The 26168-nt window shown below is 47.3% G+C and overlaps 1 protein-coding gene across 1 annotated transcript in view; it reads right to left on the bottom strand.

The window, feature by feature from the left end:
- LOC124188180 (homeotic protein antennapedia) overlaps window positions 1–25536 on the bottom strand; it is a 64834-nt gene extending 39298 nt beyond the window's left edge. The window contains exons 1-2 of the mRNA XM_046580710.1: window positions 25050–25536; window positions 23805–23908 (exon numbers count right to left, since the gene is read on the bottom strand). The gene's annotated coding sequence lies outside the window, so the exon portion shown is untranslated. The remainder of the gene's footprint in view (window positions 1–23804; window positions 23909–25049) is intronic.
- Window positions 25537–26168: the final 632 nt, after the last annotated feature.

Genomic DNA, 26168 nt, shown 5'->3' with positions numbered 1-26168 from the left:
GTATCAATTTACCTCGTCGAGTGGTCGGCCGCGGGCTTTCTTCGGCAATGTTTTTGCCACTTCATCCCGAGGGACGATCGCGTGGTATTAAAAAATATTTGTAAATCTTGCCGCAGGATCAGTTTTCCCACTGTTTTGTCCGTTGGTCCATCCGCTCGTACCTCGAGTCGAATCACCGAGTCGGTCGAACCAGCACAACGCGTATCAACACCACTCTCGATTTGCCAATAAATAAGAATAAAAAAATAAGCGAGCGATTCTCCTAGCCGGTCATACGTCCACGCATACGCTGCTACGTAATTACAGTCATTTTTCAATCTCCTGCCTCGGTTATTAAGGGCAACAGCTGCCCGTTGATCCTCGTCACGACGTAGGGGGGCAGCTAGTTGGAGGACCCCGTCTTTCACCGTCCGTTAAGTCACGGAATTATTTCACCCTCGGTGTTGTTTCCGAGGTACGTTTTATCACTGGGCCTCTTAACCTGCATTGATACAAGTGTGTTGCGAGTGTGATCCGAAAGCTCGTCGAATCAACGCGAGTCCAATTATACAGTTTTCAGTTCACTTTTCAACGGTCGTTGATAAAATATCCGTTCCGCTCAGGTGGGGGGAAATATAAAGAAGAGTCCGAAGACCTCGGCTTTTCACAAAAACACAATTTTCCGATAAGCAGAAATCTGCACGTGTGGCGCGACGTTTGTTCTACACTCGTGAATACTCCACGCGAGTTTTCTCTTCCGGTTCGGACACGGGAGGAAAAGGACTCGCGGTAAAGAAAAATCGAGCCGAGAGAATCGGACCGATCTCAGAGTCGCGGTGCTGACCTGACCGCGTGATAAACGCGGACGGGGTACGCGATCACCGTATCTTTGCAGCGATGCGATCACTCTGATCCGCGCACTGTGTTCGCCCGCTTTCGCAGCCTCCGGCCGCGGGAGCGCCGCGACGCGGCGAGACGCCCTCCTGCACATGCGTTGAGCTTTTCCCTCCCGCGCCCTCCGTCGGCCCCCGGACGCCCCGACTGCTCTCTGCAACCCTCCGCCCCCTCGAAATATCCCGACAACCCTCACCAACCCCCGCTTCATCCCTCTGCGGTGGTGCGGTGCCGCCGAAGAACGAGAGAGGAGAGACCTCCGCTCCTTATTCCTCGTGCGACAAAAGATTCGACTCGAAGTTCACGCGTCCGTTTCATCATCGACGTTTCTTTAAAACTGACGTTGCAGACGTCGCTGAATCGAAGGATACGCAGCTATGGGTGCAGGTCACGCGACGAATTCACGTCGACTTCGGTTTACAGAAAATTCGCCGAGGGACGTGACTCGGAAAAATCCGCCCTCGCCGGCTATCGCGTGTGAAACAAACAATCGATTTCAATTTATATCCCCATTTTATTGTGCGATTCTTATTCGCCGTCTGGGAATGCGAAGAAGATTTTATTCCGCGGGTATTTAATAGATCCTAAAAGTGTTTCTTTCTTTTTTTTTTCTCTCTTTTCTTTTTTTGTATTTTGCCAATACTGACTCAACATCGAAAGAAATATATCAACCTGTACAACCTTTCTCCATGACAACGCAAATTGTACCAACGTCATTGCGGACGCTGATTTCAAACCTGATAAAACTATGTCAATTGCGTGTAGTCTGAGTTCGTTTTTACAGAAGCAAACTGCACTGACTGGAATTGAGTGAACTTTGGCAGAAAATAATATACACATGCACGAGTTGTTTGCTAGAAAAGAATAAATGTATCATCCTGAAATAGTATACGTATACGGTTTATCCATTATGTAACGATTTCATACCGATCAAATATTTTCAACGCACGATTCCGAATATCTGGTGTAAGAATAGCGAGCCTGTATGAATAAATATTACATAATAATATCAAACGAACGATGACTCAAAGATCAATGTTATTATTCATTTAACTAAACAGACATCGGATTTCGGGGTATGCCTGTAATACAAGCGAGGTTTGATAATTTTTCTAAACGAAAAACGTCAACGCTTTTCGTTCGTTTTTCCGCATCCCCCACACACCCCGATAACAAATGTAATTTAGTAGCGTAGCTCGGAGCGAAAACTCCAGCTGGGAATAACCATGCCGTGCACAATCGAACATCACGAATCAACGAACTGCGCGCCGTCTCTACGTTTACGAAAATTAATTATCAATTAATTTCATTAACTTTACGAGCCGCAGCTAAACAGGACAGCCGGTGCGTAATCAGCGAACGAAAAACAACCGAAAATAAATTAATTTTCGTAAAGCGTTATTACATCGCGCAGCGCTCGACGCCGCGGGCTTTTATCGACTCGCGATTCAGCCGGGACTATTTACATATTTAACAAACTACACAAACACAGGCATCACCTGCGTCGTAAGTTCTCTCTCTCTCTCTCTCTCTCTCTTTCTTCTTCTTCTTCCTTTTCCAATTGCACAACGCGGAAGTTCTCTAATTGTCTGAGTTCAAAGCGAACGACTGCTGCGTACGGTCTGCGCGTTTCACGCACGATACACATCAAGTATAATATTGTCGAATTCAGCGAACGCTACGAATAACAAGAATTGGCGCGAGTCGCAAAATTGCTTTCGAAATACTTCGTCCAATTTATCGACCATCCGGCAAAGCGAGAATCGGAAAAATCGAGTCTCGAATTATCGTTCGGAAGTGGATTGAAAATAAGGACAATTTAAAAAAAAAAAAAACAACAACAAAAAAGAAAACATGGCATAGATGATAATGAAAAAGAAAGAGAGGACACAAGAATACTGGGCAAGTAAAAATAAAAAAAAATTGCAGGAAATCCAGAGGAACCGAAGTAACCGTCCACGCGCACGAGTGCGCTGACGGATTCGGTCGTCAATCTTTCAACGAGAACCGTAAAGCTATCAAGCGGCGGTCGGCATCGCGCCCACCAGTCTACAACGCCGAACCGGGGCTGCTTGCGACGTCTGTAGAACCCAGCTACTCTCGAGCCACTTTTCTGCGCCGTCTTTCTCGCGCGAAGAGCGCCATATATCCGTCCCTAAGTCTGTAAGAGAGACAGGAAGTCCATGTCGAAAATAGCGCCTTTGACCAGGAGCTGGCTATCATCGATAATAGCGAAGCGCAGGTACGTCCTCGGAATTTTTTTCCTCCGAAACCGTCGTTCGTTCGTACAGATAAATTCTAATATACGTTATATACGTACGCATAAATTATTATTAGCGTTTCCGTTTTTCGTTTCGTGACAACAAATCTCAGTAATTCAAGTCTCGAATTGGCACCGGAAACTCACCTTCTCCAGCCGTGGGCTGTATCGTATACTCAATTATATCAGCGACTTATGTAAACGGAGGTGTTCTTACCTGAAACAGAAAAAGAATCGCAAGTTTACACACTTGTTCAATACGCGATACGTTCTTACGTAATTGTGGTAAATTTAGAACGTAAATTAGAGGCGTGAAATTTATTCACTCAACAGCGGTCGTATCAACCGGATAAGAGTGAGCTTTTTTCGTGGTTATTTCTGAGAGGAAAATAACGAGAGATTTCGGGCAGCAAATAAGAATCGCAGCGTAGTGGAAGAGAGAGAGAAGAAAAAAACGAGTAAAAAAATGCGGCCGAGGTAGGTGTCAGCAACAACGTGTTAGTAGCTGCGACGAGGACGATGCTGCAGGGTAGGAAGAAGACCAGGGGCCGTGAAACAAAGCAGGAGCCCGTGACCCGTGTAATTGGACTCTCAAAGAGTCCTGGGATTTTCTTGTTTTAAAAAATAAAAAGCACCGAGAACCTCGGCCGTCGTGGGTCTCCTCCGACATCCGCTAATCGCGACTCGTCCTACCTGCCTACACCCGAAGCGTATAAAGCGACATGTTGCAACGGGACAAGTAAAGGTGAACGCGTGTTTGATCAGTTGTTCCTCGATCAATTCCTCAGTCTATTAGTCGCCGCCGCCTTAGCCGTGAGCTTATCATCGAGCAGTAATTTCCCACCGAATGGCTCACTGCTCGTCCCCCAGAGCGAAGACCAGGTATTTCTGACGAGCTGTTACAGCCAAATCCGTACCGACTGCTTATTCGTTTGCAAGCTTTCCGAGACGCGGGAAAAAAAAAACCTGTGTCATCGGCCGATGTAGCGATCTTTAAATTTTAGTTGCTGAGAATTATTGAATGTATCTAAGCAATGGAAGGTCAAGAAGAGAGGAAATAGAGAGCGACGGGGGGCTAAAAAGGACAAGTACAACAAAATATCACACACGCGTGACTCGATTTCCGTTTCACTTTACGACTCGGTATAATACGTACCGGGATTTTTTATATCCAAACCGATTTTCCGCGGGTCTCGACCGCCCACGTTGACGCGTTGCCAAAAAGGATGCGGAGTTAAATGAAGATCTTAAAATCAAGGAACGCGAGATAAAGGAGAAAAAAAATCACACGACGTGTTCCATTTTCCCGGTCTGCGGAACGACGATCGCGGTATGATCGTGACGTGTGGGTTTGTAGGCCTCTCACATGCAGCACCGCCGCGCAAGATAGAGAATTCGGGTTTAGGCAGGGAACTCTCGGCGGCAGTCGAGGTAGGTTAGGTGGTTTGGGCCGCGGAGGTATATGGAGCCCGGAGGCGAAGCGAGGGAAGTTTCCCTCTGTAGCGTGACGGGAAGGCGGGCGGTTGGGGTGGCTGGGGGATGACGGGGGGCATGAAACGGAGGGTGGCATGCCACGCTACGTAGACGCGCGGAGGGTTGTCGGGGGGCGGGGGGGGGGGGGGGGGGGGGGCGAAGAGGGGGATGAGCCCGAGTTGGAGCGATGGCAGAGTATTGATTTAGTGAGCTTCACCGTCTCCTTCTATTCGTCTCTTCGCCTCTACGTATCTCCCGGTGTTCTCTACGCGGTCTGCGCCTCCCGTCTACAACCTCTAGTCTCGATTCTCGCTCTCACGGTGATATAACACTCGGTGATCAAGAAGTAAGAAACCGTTCCGACAAGCCGTAGGTGAGGCGTACTTTGTTTAAGTTAACGGCTGGATATTTCGTCTAAATATTTCTCGCGATTTCCAGCGATAGAAATAAGGATCGATGATAGAAATTGCCTCATTTCGAGATTCATCTAGTTATAAGAAGGATCGCAGATTCGTTAACGGGAGCGATTCATCAAACGATAGGAAGTCGAACCGAATCATTTTCTTCGATGATCGGTGAATTTGCAAATTTTTGCTAAACTCCGGGCTCCGCGGAAGGAATAAGAGACCGAGGGAAAGATATCTGTGCCACGGACGATGAGCAATAATATTTTATCTCGATAAGGTCAATAATAATTTTTCACTTATACGCGAAAAGGTTGGAAAGGGCAGCTTAGGAAGGCCCGGAATTACGGCGAGATTCTATCTCTATATACAGTTAAGAGGTGTTTACAGCGGGAGAACTGAATCTGTGGGTAAGTGCGAGAGAAGATGGCAGTAAATATTCCTGGGCCCCTCCGACGCCGAGAACCACACCGCGTCGCGACGTGGAATTCCAATTTACTCTCTTTCCAGTCGTTCGATTGCGTCCGTTCTGCCTCGAACGAAAACACACACACACACTCACGCACACTCATAGACAATTGATTATACGTGTACAGCAAGGAGAAGCAGAGCGATGGTGAAATGGAGAATCACTTCTACGATCCCCCCAAAAATTTCGGGCTTCATTTTATCGAACGAACGAATTTCCGTCGTGTCTTGTACAATATAAGTTTACCGCTTTGTTTTACACAGGCCGACGAGTATTACGCTGTTGCGTGTAAATTAAGGGAGTTCTCTAAAATTGGTTTGTTTCGGGGACAAGAATGTTTCGCTTTATTTTATTTTCCAAATGGATTTTAAGCAGCACCTACAGGACGGTGTTAAAATAGATTTCGACTCGCTGCTTCCGTCCGACCTCTTTGCCCCGCTACGCCTCTGACGAGAATGCAACAGTTGAAATCGGTTTTCAATCCGATGAAAAAAAAAAGAAACTAAAAAAAAAAAAAAAACGTACAAAACAAATCAGCTCAACGCTGCTGAAATAATCCAGTGCCCACAGTCGCTCGAAATACTTTATCGGGAAAAACGAAATTTTTCGAACTTAACAAAATAGAATTGTAACGATTGATATACGAGCGACGTGATTCGTGACACACAATTACCGAAGTATATCGATGAATTGATAAGTCCTAATTTTTGGAAAACAGGAAAGCCGTTCACGTAATATTGTGCAGTGAATTTTTTTTTTTTTGGCACTTTGCCACCCCGTTTCGATGCCCGTAAGCTTCCACGGTCTCTGCTGGTAATCGTTCCCTTTTATTTCAACGTCAGTCCAACAAAGCCAGCGGGGCTGCCTTTTGGAGAAGGGCCGAGTCCGTGAGTCGGGATCGTGGAATTAAGAAACGCAAGGGCCGTCCTGCGGATCGCGTGCCGTGTCCCTTTAAATTACGTTGTTTTTTAATCAAGTCATTATGACGCCCAAAGTAAGGCCCCCATCTTCTCGTGCGACCGCGTTGTCGGCCACTTAGGAGCAGCGGAGAATCGTTAGCCACCCGGACGTCAACCTCGAAGCGCCCTCGCCGCGCGCCTCCGTCTTCATTAGGAGACATCCGGGTGTTTTCGTCCGAAACAATGGTTTCTTGGCTGGTAAACTTCAGCAAATTCGCGATAAGACTCTCGTACTTGTACCTTGTCGTCGCGGCTACTCGCCTAGGCTTATCCAGGTATATATATATATGTGTGTGTGTGTGTGTGTGTGTGTGTATCCATCGGTTGCCGCGGCATTTCGACGATCCTAAATATCAGAACAAAGGTTAGCTCGACAGGGATCACCCTCGGTTTCACGCTTTCCCTCGGGGGTGCTCCGGGAGTAGAACAGAAAAAGAGGAGAACCAGGACTTTGGGTGAAGAAAATTTTTCAACCTAGCTTTTCTAAAGGAGAAAAATTCTCCCCAGTAGGTGCTGCTGGTCAGATTCGGAGCTTTTGGTCTCGCCGTGACACTTTTTTGTTCTTTGGATGACGTAGGACTAACGGCACATTTGTCAGGATATCCGAGTACGCCAGAGTAGATGTTATAGTTTTTTTTTTTTTTATATAATCGTAATGGTTAGAGAGAAGCTTTTGTCGCATTAAATGAATGGATCATCGCTTGAAACGAATTTGACGTTTAACTGAAAAATGATAAACAGATGCTACGAAGGAAACGAGCGTTTTAGAAATGAGTGGAAACGGTTTTGGATTTGGATTTTTGTTCTAACTTGACAAGTGTAATCTTATTACGTTTGCATTTCAGTCTTGGATACGTGATACTCCGATTACAAAACTTGTTTCCTGATTCTGAAGGAATTTCTGAAACAAGAATCTCACATGATTAAGGAAATCATTTTGTTTCGTAATTGTTACCATTTGTCACTTCCTGACTTCAAACAAACACCACCAGTGAATGTGGCTGTTTGGGAAATAGTCCAGCCCAAATTTCTAGATCGGAATTCGTGTAGATTACGTATACGTGGGGAAGTTGAGTTTTTTTCAAGGCAATTTTTAAAAGTGAGTTAATAGTTTCGGTTCAACGAATGACAGTATTACAGACATCGTCGATGCTGATCGGGCAAAAATAATCGTGGAGTATGTTAAGCGCAGATCGAAAGCCAAATAATTCTTCTCGGGAATCGGTTGTTTCAGGTCGCGAGGAGACGTTCAGCGCTATGACTCGTGGATTTCCATCGGTGTTCGGCATGTTATCACAGCGAGCGTTTCCAGGCCGCTTCGGAGGACGTGTGGGAAACGACGGAGTGCGCGACACGGTAGCAACACAGCTGGCGCGCCCTCTCTCGTGGGCCAAAATCACCCGTCGCCGAGGGTATGAGGGTGGAGAACGAGGGTGAGAGTGCCGGCGGAAAGCGGGGGGTGGGGGTTGGCTGCTGACGGCGGTCCGACCGATACGAGAACCGCGGGTAGCTGGAAATGAAAGGCCAACCCGATAGGCGATATAACTCATTCCTGAAGCGTATACCCCCGACCAACCGACCAACGGAGCGAGTACGCGCGATCACTTTCAAAGAAACCGCGTGTCGTATCGCGGCAAGGGGGTGAAACGGGTTGCCCGACAAAAATAAGCCGTGGTTACGAGCGAGGGGTTGGATTTCACGTAGAAAGTAAGAAACGAGTAACGCGTGGAATCGTGATTAAGAGAGAAAACTACGTCGTCTCTACTCGAGAGGCGAGCGTTGGGGATGATCGGAAGCGAAGAGGACTTGTTTAAAAGTAAGAAAGTAAGTAAATAAAACGAAGCGGTTTTCTTTCACTCGAATCTCTGCTCTACGACTGCCTGGAGTATACTGCGGGAGATCGAGTCCCGGAGAAGCTTCGGGGAGCGGGGAGAGACACCGTTAGGCTTTTTACCATTCGTTTGGTCCGCGATGCGCCCTTGGGACCGGTAAGGGTGCGTGGTCTCCGCTCGTCCTGTGACGGGGGAAGTGAAACTCGCCCAGGCTTTGTTAGTTTTTCAGGCTTTTAACGAAAATTGGGCTCGACCCGTAGCGCTATAAACTCCGGACTTTCTCTGTCATAAAAATATAAAGGCCAAGGCGAGGCAGAGAAAGACTGAGGCGCGGACTTCTCGACGCGGATCGGGAACCCCGAGTCTTGACCCACGATCCGGTTTCTCGGGGTACCGATACTTGATATTCAAAACTCATCGTCGCCACGTGGGAGATGAAAACCTTTCGTAATTAACTCCATCAAAACCTGAATAAGTCAGGATACGTAATATCCGTGGACATGAGCTCGATTGAAAAAAGATTTTAGGAAGGTATATATCAAATTAAATTATCTTCAACACTGTATTTTATTTACCCAATTTGAATATCAAGACACCGTGTGAAGTGTAAAGATTCTCGCAATGATCAAGTCAGATAAGCTAAAACGAGTTGACCCACCTTTTTTTTTATTTTTTGAGACAAGAGTAGATAAAAAATAAATACGTTCTGATTCCTGTTCGAAAGTTTGAAACTTGTGATAAAATTGTAGCTCGTAAAATAGAGTAAAAAATTGCTGCCGAATTTCGACCTGAAAATAATTTAGGCTAAGAGATCCGTTCGCTGTGCGAAAGAAAGTTTTAAAAATATTTTAAGTAGTAAAAAAGAGAGTGAAAGGTCAACGTTTCGAAAACTAATGGAATAGGGTTTCAATTTTGACGATTAAAATATTGTCAATTTGGTTGACAATCCAGGAGTCTAAATGTAGTAATTTAAAAAATTGATCTATTGGAATATTATCCAAACGATACTTTCGAAAATCGATCGCCCGCGTCAAGCTCCTTGTTCGAGCTTATCTGGTGAAGGAAATAGCGAGACGGTCTGGCGCAGAGCCGATTTAATTTTAGGGTCATCGGGTAATGGACAGCCCTGGTATACTGCCGGGGAAAAACTATTCGGCCCTAGGAGCGTAGCGGTGTAACCTCCCCGTTGGGCGGACGTAACAGAAGGAGGGTTGCAAGCGAAGCTTGTGCTCGAAGCGTAACTGGCAAAAGGTCGGCCTCGGAAGGAGGGGTCGGCCGAACGAAGGGATATTGAGACGTCATCCCCCCGACGCGTCCACCACCCACCCTTACCGAGCTTCCGTCCGCCCCTCTCCCCCTGCCCCGCGCCTTGCTGACGGACGGAAGCAAGAGGATCGACGCAATCCCGATAGTTTCGAAAAAATTTTCCCGGGGGTCTGGATGACTCAGAGATCGAGCTTTGGTGCGGAGATTAGAGCGAAGTGTTTTTCTTTTCTTTTTCGACTGCACAAATTTTTATCCTTGCATTGAATCTGTTTATTCAAGTGACGTACCTTGTTTTTTTTTTTTTTTTTTTGTTTTCTTTTTCTCTCATTCCGCAGGCACGAGGACAGAACCGTTCGAGGGCGGACGGAGGCTGTACCTACTTTCCGACAGCGAGGCTCTAAATTCCGTGGGCCTCGGGATTAGCTCTTCCAATCAGACGAAACATTGGAAGGGCGGGCTTAATTAAAATCTCCGCGAGATCGAGCTGCTAAGACTTTGTAGCCAGCTAGCTAGCTACCTACAGCTATAGATATACAAAGAGGAGGCTGCCGGATGGGGGGAATGGAGAATGGCGAAGAGCGGGTCGATCGAACGTGGCGTTTTGTCTGAAACGATAACGGACATTCCTCCCCGATGATTACCTTCCCCGAAACAAGGTGGGTGCACGTAAGGATGAAAAAAACATTTTCTGCTTTGTTTTTCGTCTCATTTTTCCTCTTTTCTTTTTTAAACTCGCGATATTTGCACCGCGCAGCTGACGCCTCACACGAATTATGGAAATATGTTTCGGCCCGTCTGATCGTAACTTTCTATAATCACGAGGGATAGGAGTAATGCGTATAATTATAAGATAATCAATACCCATAAATCACAGGGTAGAAAAAAAGGAAGAGGCTAAAAACGGTATTTAAGAAAAAGATCGCGTCGATTATTGTAACTTTGAAATTCGCTATACACTCGCTCCGGTCTGGCAGAAAACCAGTTAATTAAACACGAACGTAAAGTCACGCGAGTGCGAATTTTCGAAATTCGGGAAGTAGCGCAGCTGCAGCGTTTCTCCTTTATCGCAGTTTGATTCTCCAAGAAATTCGCGATTAGCATGCTTCTTTTGACACTATTTTGAAAATTCACGTTAGTTGAACGTCGATGAGACAACAACTGCGGGTATATTGCGAAGAAATTTGCGGACATACGTAACGGCAAAACGAGAGCGTTCGAAATACTTCCGGTAACAATCTGTTCCGGATTTGATAGAATTTATCGTTCGCGAGTACTAAAATAAAAGCGCGGAGGGTGCGGAGTTCCATCCCGTCGGCTGGAGGAGCGAGTTGCACTCGGGTTGCCGGCTGGGCGATGCTCGAGGACGAGGGGAATATACACAGATATACGTATGTAAACGGGGTAAATGAATTTGCATACCCGCTTGTTATTCAAATGCCGTTTCACTCTCTCGTGATTCTCAATGAAGGAAATTACCTGCTCACCGCGACTTATCTCGAGTGAGCATCCCTGCCGGATATAACAAACGGAGAACAAGCCGCGTCGTCTCCTTCTACGCATAGGCGGGGTTTAAATTATACCTGAACGTAGACGGACTATTGAATGCGTGCCCAGGCGAGGTGGGCGATAAACGGTGGAATTAGCACCTAAATGCGGGGCCGAAAACACGGCGGCAACGAGGTTAATAACGCGAGTCATTATCGCCTACGTAGAGCTTGAACTTCAGACCGATATCAACAGGTTTGAAAAACCGGTGGATACGTGTACCTGGAAATCGAAAATTTGCTGGTTTCGGCCAGCGCGTAAAGTAGGCGGGAGTAATTATTCACTCCGCAATTAAAGGCTGAACGGTTATTGAAATCGTGGCTAAATCCTTACACGGATGGTAAAAGCTCGCGGCGAGCTCCGATCCGAATGCAGTAAAAGTCGGCTGATTATTTACCAATAAGTGTAAGTCATTTCTGACCGGTTTACGTACGTACGCTTATTGAGTGTACGCCGGGCGATAAATTTGCCCGTAGGGTAACTCTCCGAACCTGTATTTACTCTATTATGCAGGGCCGTTTTTATAAGCCGTTTACGTTAACGGCAAGTAATCGTTTAGATGCCGCGGCGAGATACCGGGGCGATAAATCGTCCAGAGGCCCCGCGGTACGCGCCGCGACGCCGTTCGGCGTCGATGGTAACGTTGTGACGGCTCGCCGTGGTGAACCTGAGGGGTAGGTCAGTGCCGCTTGGGCTCCGCGACGACGCGCCAAAAGGTGGCAGCACGAAAACACGTCGACTGCCATCTGGCGTCGTTCCTGCAAACCGAACCTCCGTGTCCCGGTTCAGCTCCTCTCAGACAGAGGGCCTTCCACCCGGCCTGAAACGCGCCTGCGTCACTCTCTCAACCGTCGATTTAACCCGCGAGCATTTTCAAGGGATGAAATCCCGCCACCCGTGAAGCACGCGCTCCGCTCACCCCCTCGAGCTTTGCTATTCGAACTTGGTCAATTTATTCCTACGATGGAATTATTCAATATGGTTCGAACTTGGGTTTGACTGCTAGATTTTCTACCGCCGGGGGTGCAAGCTTCAGTCAATTTCAGAACAATTGAATTCCGTTTCATATCGATGCTTTCAACCCTCGAAAATTGGCGATTTGAGATCGGAAGCTTTTTGAGAATCTCTGTTCGTGATACGAGTTCAAACCTTGTGCATGAATTACTTCAAGTGATTTCTGAGCCATTGTTTCAGGGTTGATCAAAAGGAAGCGTGATACGAATTCGGTTAATTGAAAGCTCGTGTTTTCGTTCGGGGATTTTGAAGACTCTTTTCCTTCGCGGAACGGATCGATGTGTTACTACGAAGTCTACTATCAGCCTTGAATACGTATATCTAAAGAAGGTTGGGAGCATCGGAGTCACCTACGTGTCCGAAATGCTTAAATACATAAATAGAGAGAAATATGCATTCGAAATACGATGAGACGCGAGGTGGCGATATTATGCGAGTCGCGACCGCGGTCCACCCATACGTGCATAAATGGTCCGGTTCCGCGTGTCCGACACCGCGTGCGGTCGTGTCGCCTTATTCGTCAGCGACGCGGCGGTGGTTGCTGGTAGTTCGCGTCTCTGCGCGTGACTTTGCTTATCAATCAGGGTTACGGAACGGATCGACCTACTGCGGCCGTTCCGCGGCCGACAATCGGTGCCGTGGGTGGTCCTCTCGTCTCCGATGGTACAGCGATCGGGTGTCGTGGTCTATTATTAACCGGGACCAGAGCACGCTGAGCACGTCTCCGCAATCGTCAGGGTTCTCCAGCTCCCGCGGAACCGTCTCTCTCTTCCCTCCTCCTCGTTCCCCTGACGATCACGCACCGATTTGTGTGCCACTGGTGTACGCGTAAAATTGCACACCTCGATGGAATATCGATTAGAGACTCTCAGCGTCACCCCCTCTCGATGTCCCGTGATCCCTTGACAAATACCGATACCTACAAACCCCCAAGTACCTACTATCTGAAAACACTCGTGTCGGTTGACCCGGTATCACGTTCGGCAACTCTTGATTTCTTATATACTTGTATATAACAAGCTTGGCGCACGTCACGATCAATTTCGCGAGGATATCTTTAATAGGTTTTCATCACTACCCAACTCGGCGGATACGTGAATTACGATATCGAATAATCGGCGTTGGTATGCACAGTCGTACGAAAAATAATTAACATCGGACGCGAATCGCGAGTCAAACGCAAGGCGTAACGCGTGGCGCTCTATGTGTGTGCGTATAGCTACAAATTGTAGGAGGTGGATGAATACAAGTCAATATCCCCAGGCTGAAGAGAATGAAAATTATGCGAGGGAACGTGCAGACGGTTTTATTTCTCCTTACTCTTCCGACAATCTTATCCTCATCATTGTGTTGTTTTCTATACTCCGCCTCTCGTCGCGGCGCTGTATAAAATACTGAGTAATTACGCAGGCCGTACAAATAATACCTACACGATACTGAGAAGTAATTATTAGTTGTATGCAGCGTGTTGTCTGCCAATTTAATGCGCAGAACGTTTCGATGCGTTAATTTTTTTCCTTCGTATCTTCCGACGATTTACATCGTTTACTGCAAAGATTATTGGGATAATTATAAAAATAAGATTTAAAAACGGGTATACCCGAATTTACCGTTACGTCGATGCGAAGCATTTCAATTTTGAAACGTGGAACGAAGATTCACAATCGATATATAGACACGTTCAGAGTAGAGTTCAAATAACCGTTTGTCCAATATCGTGCAAACGATCGCGCAAACTAACGAGCTGCAGATTGAAATCAAACGGCGTGCATTATAGATTTTACAAGAAATATACCGTTTATTTTTGACTAAAAAATTTTTTGTATTTTTTCAGAACGAGGCCCGATCGTATTTCCATGTTTTTCGAGAAATCGCGGACGCCGCGTGCAAGAGCGACGCTTTAACCGCCGGTTCACCTTTGGGAAAGAAGGTTAAACCCGAGGCGAGCACCTTAAAACGGAAAGATGAATGATAGCGAGCGAAGGGGCATCACACAGCATCACTGGACAGGTAGTAATACAGCTTGCAGAGGCTGTAACTCATCCGGCGGTGCGCCGCGCGGCTAGCCCGCTGCACACAGTGTAGGGGATACGCGAGGGAAGGAAGACGAGGAACGAATGAAAAAGAAAAGGAATAAGAGGACGAAAGGAATCAGAATGCACGGAGAAGCGAACGAGAGGGGGGGGAAAAAATGCAGAGGCCGCAGCTGAGCGCAGGGAGGAAAAAAATTGACAAAAAATGGAAGGAACCGAATCAACCCGCCGATTCGCGAAGATATCGAGGGAAGCAATTAGCCCACATACGTATCACTACGCGGTTAGTATGAGCGCGTACTGCACGCGTGTGGAGCGGACTTTCGAGGCCTGGAAGTTCGGCCGGTTCTGCCGGGCCGAACTTGGGCAAAGATCGTAATCTCGGGACCGACGAGTTGGTTCGATTCCACCTGTTCCCCCCTGGGCTCGGTTGAGAAATTACATAAATAAAACCGCCTAATGACATTTCTCATCGTTTCGTCACTCGCGGGCAACAGACTAGTGACCGTAAAACACGCCTTTCCCCCAAGCTGTGAGAACCGAGCGCGTTACACCTTTCAAAACTCATCGGTCCGGCTGGTTATCTACGAATAATTGTTTCCTATTAATTAATTTTGGATTCTCAACATAGTGCAGACCGCGTATAGGAGAGGAACTCGTTTTACACAGCACCGTCTCATTTCCACGTGGGCGAGCACAACGGTACTTTTAACCGTATTTTTAACGTATTATAACGAGGTGCAGCATGTGAAAAATTGCATCCGAAATCATCTGAAAGGTGTCTGTCTGTGTTTCTATTTCGTCAGACTTTAGAGAGCTGAAATTCAATTTTCTTCACGAATAATTTACCATAAGATTTTCGTTCTTTATTCTGTCTTTCGTTTTTTTACTTCGTAACAAGGATAAACTTGCTTCTGAAACTGCGACTTTGTCAGAGAATAATCAGCGTCTCATATTTTCAAACTTGAAAATTGTGAATTATTACCACGTATACCGAATAGATATTATATATTCACATATTTTATTCGCACAGGAAGACAATGGAGGCTGAGAATCGGACACGAGGATCCTCGTCCTGCGTCGAGGGCGTCCATAGTGCAGAGAGAGGCCGCCTCGTCATCACTCAACTGTCAGACGGCCAACCAATCCTGCCTGGAAGGTGCCAGAAATCGTAACTGGGGAGTCAACCAACCAGAAACGCTGGGAAAACGACGAGGGTGGATCGCGGATCTGATCCGATCCACCCTCAATTTTTGCTATTAAATTCATTGAAAAAGTTATTTTTCTCTCTCTCTCTCGCTACACGACAAGTACTACAATTGTCCAAGACGTTTTAGACGCAATGTAATTAAGTTTAGAATCTAGCAAAGAGACTGTCAGACCTCCGGATCACGGATTCTGCTGAAACTTCTAGGTATGGGGTTTCCGATGTGTAATTTTATTACTATTTACCATTGGGCCTTCTTTCACCCAATTTACTATGGCTCAGATTGTTGAAAGAAGGACTGTTGAGTCCCACGAGATGAAACTACGAATCACAAGCTCCATATTTTAGGCTATGGAATCCATGATCGAGAGGTCTGATACTCTCCTTACAAGTTCAGCGTAATAATTCAAAGGGCGTTTAGGGTATTCAAAACGATAATATCGCGGCTTATGGTACGTACTTGTTGATACGGCATATTAACCGTCTGCATACAGAAATTATAATAATCAAACGGCGTGTGTTTCTTCTATTGGTTGCAACGACATGCACTTGAGCACGCGTCATTCTAGAATTATGCGTAGCAATTAGCGCGATTGTCCGTATATTCCACAATCACGACTACGTGTTTTATACCTAGAGCAATATCTTGAGAAGCATCGGAGCAGGGACACGGTAATGAGCACAAGAGCTATGCGGGATATGGGCCTAAGTTTCCATGGGGTATAAGGCACGTTGAGCGAAGCGCGTGTGGAGCGGATGTGGAACCATGTCATCGGGCTCTGGGAAAAGGAGCTGCTGGCCGACATCACGTGGTATACATAATTAATATATCCTTAACGATTTAGCCATGTAAATTTGCCTCACAAGTCGCTCTTCTTCCTCCGCTTGTTGTTGTCTTATTCGGTTTAACTTGATAAAACGCAAAAACGAATCCAAGTGCTGCGCATCGCCTTACACACACTCATAACGAGAGAGAGAAAGAGAGAGAGGTTACCGTTGGTGTAATTCAGCAGTAGATGTTCTCAGCCGAGTTTCTACCTCGCTTCGAGGACCACTTGTGCCTCCTACCTTCCCTACCTACTCTTCAATGACGCGATCAGTTCTACAACTGTCACACAACCACGACGTGGCTTGTTCCATCAATTTACGACGCTTTCGTGCTTGGAACGCATCATCAGCCGCTGCCAGATTCAATGGTTGAATGCAAACCAAGGTCTTAACGTTGAAACGGGAACGTCGAGAAGAATCAAAGCTCTGGACTGGCAAGACGATCGCAAGCCATGCGAAAAGTTGTCCTTCAAATCTGTTCAACATTTTCTAATTTATTAAACGACCTTGCAATCCCCCTTCTAATCCACTCCGCTCATCGGTGAACCATCGAGAGGCACAAAGGTGTAACGGTACCGTCGAAACGATAGACGCCGAAACAGGTACGAGAAACGAATTTGGTGGCGGAGGAGAGGGACGGAAGAAGGATCGGGAGAGAAAGAGCGGCGGGCAGAAAGGGGCGAGAAAAAAAAAAGAAATAATAAGTAGGTCCAATACAAACTCGCAGGCACGAATCAGTCCCTGAGGGCTCGAGGAGGGAACTACACGACCCCGGTGGCTATTATTGTTTGTTGGTCAATTCCCGTTCATTTTGCCGAGTGTTCTTCGGTTTTCTGATCCAGGTATATGTATCCGCACATCTGTATGTGGACGCAGTTCTCGAGCTATGTATGTACCCGTAATTACTCCGAGAACAGAGAATGCTTTTAAGGGGGCCGAAACTGCCCTTGCACCAAACCACCGCGAAGCTTTGGCCTCGACCAAGACCCACCGAGGGTGGCGAACCCTCAGACGGTAGGAAGACGCCTGGGCGTTATTGTTTCGCCATTGATTAGCCCTTGGTCGTGGAAGTTCCCTTTGCATCACGTGACGAGGATGGTGCAACGGTGTCTCACGTGTCACGGGTAGTTTACGTCTTGAAACGTTTCATGCGTAGAGAAATTTTTTTAGCAAATTGGAAGTTACTTAATTAAAAGCTTAACACGTAGGAAGGACGTGGGTAATTAAAAGAGTGATTTAGTATTCGAGACATAATAGCTGTTTTGTAGAAAATTAATTGCCGTATCTTAAAATTAGATATTCCATGTGCCTGTTTTTAAAATTTAAATGTCTAGTAGTATTTATGCAGATGTCGAGGGAAAACATATTATAGTTTATGGAAATTGAGGTGCATGTATGACGTTATACATGCCAATGCCAAAATGGTAACGCTTATTTAGTCACGAATCGAAAAAACGTTCGTTAACGTCAGAAAATGAACACATCGATCTTTCGAGGAACGTAGTTCACCCGTGGGCGGGCAAACTATATTCAGAAGCGAGCGAGCGAAAGAGGCGAGAAATCAAAGCTGAACCGTAAAAAATTGAAGAACCCCTGAAGATAAAAGTTTCAATACACGGGTGTAATCAGTGATACCGAATGTGAACATCACGCCGCCGCCATCCATTCACACATCGGTGCTATTTATATTTGCATCACGTTTGATAAGAGAGTGTGTAAACGCGGGGCAATCAATGTTTATGGATTTCTCCCGCACACAAGCATTTCGCTCCACGCGAAATCGCGTATACCTGTAGCAATTACGAATCGCGTGATTTGTGGCAGTAACTCCTCGCGACGGCGGCGTCGTGACGCTCCCAGGTTATACCTGCAGGTGGCCGACACGAAGCTACCGTGTACTCCGACCCTGTTTTTGGAAACAAAATATTATTTCAGCGTATTACGTACGCCTGTCGCGGTATCAAGGTGCAACGGAAACCTGGGCTGCCTAGACCAGATTTGCCTGCACAGCACGCTCTGCTTCGTAAATCCTTCGCTTGTATCCGACACTTTGGTACCAGCGACGAGAATACAACCCAAGCGACTAGCAAGGCCGAACAACGCGTAGCAGTCTTAAAACCGGACTTTTTTCAGACGCCGATGCTCAAGGAAATTGACTTCGTTGTAAGAAAAGTCAAGACCAAAAAACGGCGGATACTTCGCACGTGGTAACGCGGTCGAGCCGAGGAATTGCACTCAAATTTTGAACCTTGACATTTTTTCACAACACACGTACTATTTACAACCTTCTCCGCTGGAGGAAAAAAAGGAAAATATGATTTGTGGTACCGTGGTGCAATAATTTTGGGACAAACGGCCGGGTATATAGCGTTTTACAGTCGAAAATTTCTCGGTACCCAAGACAGTCTCTTTCGCAGGTCAGGTCACGTGTCGGACATTCGGTTTAGACGAACCGGACCTTTGGCCTTGTTAAAGAGACAGAGTTAGATTATACCTCTGAGAAAAATGCTTTTGAGCAGGTACGTAGCATGAGTTTAGTGTCCGCCATGCGACGAGTTTTCAGAGATGAAACAGTGATAAGCTAAAAGAATAAAGTGACGCTAAAAAAGAACGAATCCCGCGGAGAAAATAACCACGTCTCAACGACGTCCTACTCAACTCTTGATCTCTGGTATTGCGCAACGCGTCAATAAAACTTGGATTTAATTAAATTTTCACAACGGTATATAAGTAGGTAAGTATGTAACGAGGTAGGCCTGAATCTCAACAAGGTTTACGATCAGTTTCTAGTTTTAAGCCCGCAGTTAAGAAGCGAGTATTTTCTTTCACTTCTTTACCAAAAGGAACGAGGATTTGTCTGCTTTTGAAAAATTTGAGGGCGGCTCTTCGGCTCGGTACCAGTGGTGGTCCGCCCTTCTGTCGGGAGTTCCTGTTTATTCAAATGAGCTTTCGACACTCCTAGAATGATGTAGCGTGCCGCTAACCGCTGTCACCCACAAAGCCTGCCGTGGAATTGGCCCGAAATTGTGGCTGAATTGGCTCGACGAAGGTGTCGTGCAGAGCCCACATTAGCCGACCGGTTTCGGTATGAGCTGGATATACGTATATTAAAATTCGAGCAAGTTCACACGCGACTCGTCGCGGAGGTTGGCAACTGCAGGTAGGTGACCGTGCATGCATTCGCAGTATGTACTTAAGTAACCATGCATTGCATACATGTATGCCACGTGTAAATCCTCGCTTTGTACACCGCGGTCCGGATGAAACTTTACCCGCACTCAGGTTGTCGTTATACCGTAATATTATTCAATCTGAAAGGTCGTGTCGTTCAGATCGGGTTAATTAATTACAGAATTTGCATCGCACGGGCGTCTGACGAGATCGGTCGGATCCATGTGCGAAGAGCACGGAAAAAAAAATCAGTAGAAATCGGCAAACCAGTCTTAGAGGCGAAAATTCTTGTCGATGAATCGAAAATTTACCGATACAACAGCAACTAATCGTATCCACGGGTGATGAGTGTGCATGAGTTTTAAAATAAATTACATCGATTTGTATAATATATACATTTCGCGAGGTTTTATTCGACGTGCGAATATTAGGCCTGACGCAATCACCGCACGGAAATCAGTTAGCAAATTTATTTTTATAAAAAAAATGTCTACAACCGAGAATATGTTTTGTCGCGAATTGACGCGACCGCGTAACGCATAATTCAGTTGATTAGACATTCAAAAGATATCCTATAAATCGATAAACGATCTTGCATCCTCGATGTAGTTGACAGGTTAGCGACTTAGTGCGCGAATTAAAAAAAAAAAACAAAAAATTGATAGAAACAATGAGCAGACGATGGGATGAATGGATCATAAAGTGTATAATGTAAAAGACCAGGGACTAGAAAATAGGAATTGGCAAAAATGCAGCAAAAAAAAAAAAAGAAAATAAAAAAAAACGCAAAACAAAAACCGCTACACTCGACAAATACGCGCGAGCCTGGTAATTACGAGAGTCCATTTGAGGGGGGAGACAATAATTATAATGGTTATTGGGGTAGGGAGGCAGGAAGGCGGCCGCTCGGGGGTTAAATTACAGGTTTGCTGCGTGCGGCCAACGTATAGAGGCATAGGTTCGATAGATGGGTATCTGTGTGCCGCACACTGCCTCACTCCCGTACTTTTGTACACCACCAAGAACCACGCGGTGTGTACCCGGTATCTTGCTCACGTACCGTCGACCAAAGAACGACGACGCAACGGAGAATTCTGCAGTTGGGAGCCGGGCACCGGACGGAATTATACCCGGAGTGTAATCCACACTCCGGCGTACGACACTGAGCAAACAAATGTTACACACCAGATAATTTGACGTTTCGAAACAACGATTACTGCCTCTGGTCTACGTGTGCCTCGTACTTGCTATCGCTGTGCGACTTACGCGATACGTTGTAGATGAGTCTCATCACACCCTAAAATCATTGAGAAAGGGATTCGTGCTGCTGACTTACTGTTCCATCAATTACCTGTCAGTGGACTCGGAACTTGGATTCTTTCATTTGTAACTACATTCGAAATATCGATGAAAGTCAAAATTTGGAGCTCAATATCTTCGACGATCAATCGAGATTTGAAATGAGATTGGTGCAGAAATATTCTAAAGTGACACAAGTTTGACACAAGCTAACAGTTTCGTTTCTCTGAAACTTGATCCGATATTTTGATGGTAAACTTTCACGATCACGATGCGAAGAAGAGTGTTCTTTACCGAGTACGAAGGAACATCAGCCGCGCTATGAACGTGGCAACGTGGTATAATACCATGCCTACTTCGCGGGACTTCGATGAACGATTTATCACTCTTATTAATAGCACGGCAACCGGCTCTTATACCGATCGCATCCAGCTACAAGAGGCTACACCTAGAGAATCCTGCCTTGAACAACTGGATCATGCCCTGTCCTGCCGAAGCGAGAAATCCTTTCCAGCATTCCGTTCCTTGAGAAATATCCTCGTCCAAGGTGTGTACTACACACCCCCGTAGTGACGGTCACGACATCCGGAACACAAGGTGCAGCGGCTGGAACGCCCGGTAGAGAGAAGCAAATATAGCATGCGTATCGCGGATAAATAGCACACAACCAAGGACCTCGCGTTACAGCTGTGGAATATTGCGTGTAAGGATTGTTCGTGATGTTGGCTTGGTGTTCGGCTGGACACCTAATTATACGATTGTCGTTTGTTCGAGAGTCTGAGATATCAGGACGAACCGGACAGTCGGCGTTGGACTCTTTCCTCGACTTGGCCTGACTCGGCTCGGTTTGCTTTGCCTTGTTTCGCTTTCCTTCGCCTCTGCTTTGCTCGGCCCGAGTTTGCGGAGGCAAAGATTGTCGCGCGATTAGCGCTCGGCCAGTGATGTCACGCTGGAAGACGCATGGTGTCCGCGTTTATATGGGCTAACGCCGCAAGTGCGTAATCGCCGATCGCATCTGCCTGCACTTTGCGTCAACTCCGGCACCTTGCCCGCACTCGCCTTACTCCGGCAATCCTTTTCAGATCTACCTCTCTAAGTAATAGTCGGCGGATTATCGTACGCGTCTCTCTCTCCCAGGTAATACCCACACGCCAGATTCTCTGAGCATCCTCGTTACTCACCGACCGATAAAAAGATTCGGTCTCAAAATGAGCCGACGAATTTTGACGAACAAAAATAATACGGCACATTGGCTGCCGTGCATAAATCGTTGGAGATCGATAATTGATTCCGATCCCTCAAAGAGCCTAACCATCCATACTCGTTGATATTCAATTGACTTCGTCTCGCTGAAGACCATTTGTCTCTGCGTATGTAAGAGGCTTGCAAGATCCGGTTCTCTGACCGGCCGTTTATTCTCCGAGCAAACTTGACTACCGATGTATCGAGCCTCGAAACGACGGCATCGACATTGCAAGATCATTATATCATTTTCCGGCGCTACTTTTTCACGGTTTGAAATCTAATCAGCAAATCACGGGGATCGGATCGACCGGGCGGCATTTTTAGTCACGGTGAAAGTTAATTTATTGCGCCAGGGCGTGTTTGGGCGGGCTGCTCGATATCCGCGCGTGGAATCGCGAACCTCGGTTTGAAGCTAGCGTCGAAAAGTGCTGCCCGGAGAGCCGCAGCTACGTGGGAAAACGCTCGGCGAAAGAACCCGTGGCGGAACTGCTAAGCCGTCGAATCGACGGGCCTTAAGACCTTCCGAGGACGAGGACGTTCCGCAGCGACGTCCCGAACGTAGGTTTGTTCGCAATCGACGGGACGTTTGTATGGCAAGTCGTTGGCAGTTCTATCGTCGGCTTCGTGCTACCAGAGACCGTTTGGTACCATGGTTTCAATATCCGTTCGAACGCAGATGTCCCGCGCCATCCGATACCTTCTTCTTTTTCTTTTTCTTTTTAATTTCATCCATTCATTTTTTACCTCTTCTCAAATACGCTCCGCGTGTACGCGGCCCGTACATAAAGTTTGCCTGACCGGTGCGCATTTGCCCTTTTCCACCATTCGCTCCCTCCACCCGCCATTCGTAGCCAGGAATTTGTACAGCTTAACCCTGCCAGGCCCTCCGGGACTCTTGCGGTCGTTCTCAAGAAGCGTCCGAGACCATGGGACCGAAACTTACCACCGCGGTGGTGGAAGAGTCTGTATATTTTTATGAACTCTCCTGTCAGAAGAGAATTTCGTACCCGAACCCTTCCCTGACGGCAGTTTATCCACATTTCAACCAACAATAATTCTCCGAGACTCGAACTCTTCGAAAGATTTTTTACTTTATGATCTGAAATTTCGAGTACATACAAAGAAATAGGATGAGCTTTTTTCTCAACGCCAACTTGCCGCGCAATGTCTTTACTGACCTTTGCATCGGATACGCGAGGCTGGAAGGAGGGTTTGAGTTTTGAGAAAAACGAGAATACGAGCATGCGGCAGCGAAGTTGTGGTTGGAGAGCAAACGGCTGTGAATGATTCACCGCGTCTCATTACTCAGGCAGCTTTTTACTTTAATCACATTAATGAAGCATTTAATCTCACCGCGTGTCTTACAAGCCGACGGTGTGTGGCCCGGCCGGGTTCGCCGTTGACGAAGGAGGGGCCAGAAGAAACGGGGAGAGGAGGATAGCGGGGAACGGAAAGAACGGGGCACGATCCGTAGACACCACAGCCACAAACTACGGCCTGTACGAACCGGCCCCGACAGCCGGCCAGCTTATTATATTCTTATTTCTCACAGGGCCCGGGCCCCGTCGCACCCCGCTGTTCCTCGTTCCACCGTTCCGCCGTTCCACCCTTCCCCGCGAGGTGCCCTGGTCCCTCCCGCAGGGCCCGCTAATAACCGCGGGCTTCTTTAAACTCGTTTGCACCTGTACACCCGCGGTCATATCTAATTATTTATGTATTTATTACGATTCCTTTTCTCTTACGATCCGCCGGTTCCCAAACTTCACTTTCGGGAATCGCTCGAGCACCACCGACCGACCACCCCTGCGTCCGTCGTGGCTCACACATGCAACACGCATCGCCGCGGTGGACGAGTCGAGTTCTCGATTTCTTGGAATTCAACAATTTTCGCTCAGCGCATGAATATCCATGATGGAACTTCGTTACCTTACAGCACTGCCGCAGGGCGAGTCGACTCATGTCGGCATGGTAAATGGAATCCGCGAGTACCGGGTGCCGAGCCGCCCCTCGAGTGTCGCAACGTCACTTACCTGGAACAATAAATAACCCGCTATTATACAACACAACTCGCACACGTACCGGAGAGTCGGAATATGTGCTACTAATTAATCAACACCTTCTGTAAGCGAGGGCGCAAGGTCGCTGCCTTGAACGAACCCCGCGATGAGGTGCGAAATCGGTTAGATAATTAGTCGATTATTTATTAATACCGAATTTTGTTACATTCCATCGTTTTTTCACCATCGCACACGACGTGAAACAAAAAGGTCCGTACACGCGTTGTTTGTCACCTAAGATTTGATAAAAATACATTCAGGCACCGAATGGAATTACAGACGTTTTGGCAACTCGAAACTACACGTATTGGAACATTGGACAATGTACGCGTGCATCTTGCGGCGAAAATAGAAAAGTATTTCAACATTCATATTTTCAGCAAGTTTGCGAGGAGTTGCTCGTTCTCTCGCGACGCTTTAACGCGGAAACAGAACTCGTTTCGACACACCAGATTTACATCCGTGATATGCCCGGCCAGTTTATTCTAAGATTATATAAAATCCTACTGTGAGAACCCACCTGTACTCATTCATATTTATTCACTGGCAAGATGCCACTGTTATTATTATCAAGATTATTGTGACTTTTATTTTGCTAAAGAAGGTAGGCCGATTTGAATCTCTTCACGTCTCACTTTCCCCACGGTCTCGACTCCTAAAAGTCTCGTCTCACTAGAGGTTCTTTCTTTTTACCTTAGAGTACAACGTGCCTGGCAATTATTTAAACGCGTGTTTTCAGGACAAGAGACCGCGACGTTACGGAATCGGTACTAGGCTTGTAAGGATAAACGTCTTCGCAAAGAACGTTCATTAACCCGTGATTCATGGATATGAATCGTTTCGCACAATGGGCGGATTTGCAGACGACCATCGGGATCTATTTCGCGTGTTGGAATCCGCCCCGGCGTCGGGTCTGTCAAATTTCACTGTATCACCGTGGCGAGCTTTTGTCTTGGGTATTTTTTTTTTTTTTTTACCGACCAGGACGATTTAGCGAGCCTGAGTATTCCGTCTGCATTTCAATTCCGAAACGAGCCATTACGCGATAAAAAAGAAACAACAATCTCCCCGGCGAGAGTGAATTCTGCGCGAGATAAAACACTGGCAAACTAACCGAGTGGTTCGAGGTTCCGGTCGGCGGGGTTCTTAGGTAAATCACGGTCTGGCACGAGTTCCTCCAAATTCCGAGCGCTTCATTACCGCCTGCATCCAACCCGGGTCCAGATCATCCGGTAATCCTATTGGCCGAACTCGAAGCCAACACTCGCGCACTTATTGGCTGCACTTGGCACGTGGCACCGCACAAGCACACGCGGGTAAAGGGAGAGCCGATCATCGGTGTCGCGGCAGCCACGTTGCGAGTGCCCCCTACCCCCGGAAAAAGTGATCGGATCAACCCTCACCCCCTGCACCAAGTCGCGAAAAAACTCTCCTCCGTCTCCGGATCGCGACGTAAACGCAACGCGCGATGTCCGACGAGCGCGACGTCAGACCATTTCAGTTTCACCGTTATCAATTTGTTCCCCCAAAGAAACAAGAGGGTTGGTTGGTTCGTCGGTTATATATGGATCGGCAAAACCGCGAACAGGTGTACCTATGGACACACTGGGAACATAAACCTCCTCGGTCGCGAGCGCTCGCATAAATATAACAAGAAGGAAGGTAGGCCCCTCGTGATGGTCGGCATTGCCCGCCGAGCCGTCACGACGCGAGCGATGGGGGGAGGCGGACGATGAAGGGGGATGGTGGGGGTGGGGCAGGGGGGCACACCGACGCCGCTGCGCCTCTGCTGTACGGTACCTGTGCCGGGCGCACACTTAGAGGATCGAGGGTGTGTGGGTGGTCATGTACGGCGCAACACGACGGCGTGAAACACTGGGAAACGGCGGAATGATCGATGGGATTCTGCGCTGTGGCAGGCGTGGGTGCCCTCCGCTCCCCGTTCTTCCCGGGCCGCAAAGCTCGCCCCACGACGCCGGGCGTCCCCTCCCCCCCACCATCGCGGAAAAGCGGCGTAACTTCCCCACCGACGCCGGGTGCTCGCGGCCCTTTGACGGTCGGCAAAAGCTCGTTCGCTCGCTAGTCGGCGCAACTTAGTCGGGCGGGAAAGGGTGGGGGTGGGAGGGGAAGGGACACGCACGTGGTCAGGACGGGGTTACGGCTCCGTTCCCTAGATGGCGTCGCGACGGTGGCGTCGCCAGCACTGTCTATCGGAAAAAAGCTCAAGCTCTCA

This window comes from Neodiprion fabricii, chromosome 1 (assembly GCF_021155785.1).
Source record: "Neodiprion fabricii isolate iyNeoFabr1 chromosome 1, iyNeoFabr1.1, whole genome shotgun sequence".
Lineage (NCBI taxonomy): Eukaryota > Metazoa > Arthropoda > Insecta > Hymenoptera > Diprionidae > Neodiprion > Neodiprion fabricii.
This window is presented reverse-complemented; position numbering and strand designations above follow the sequence as displayed.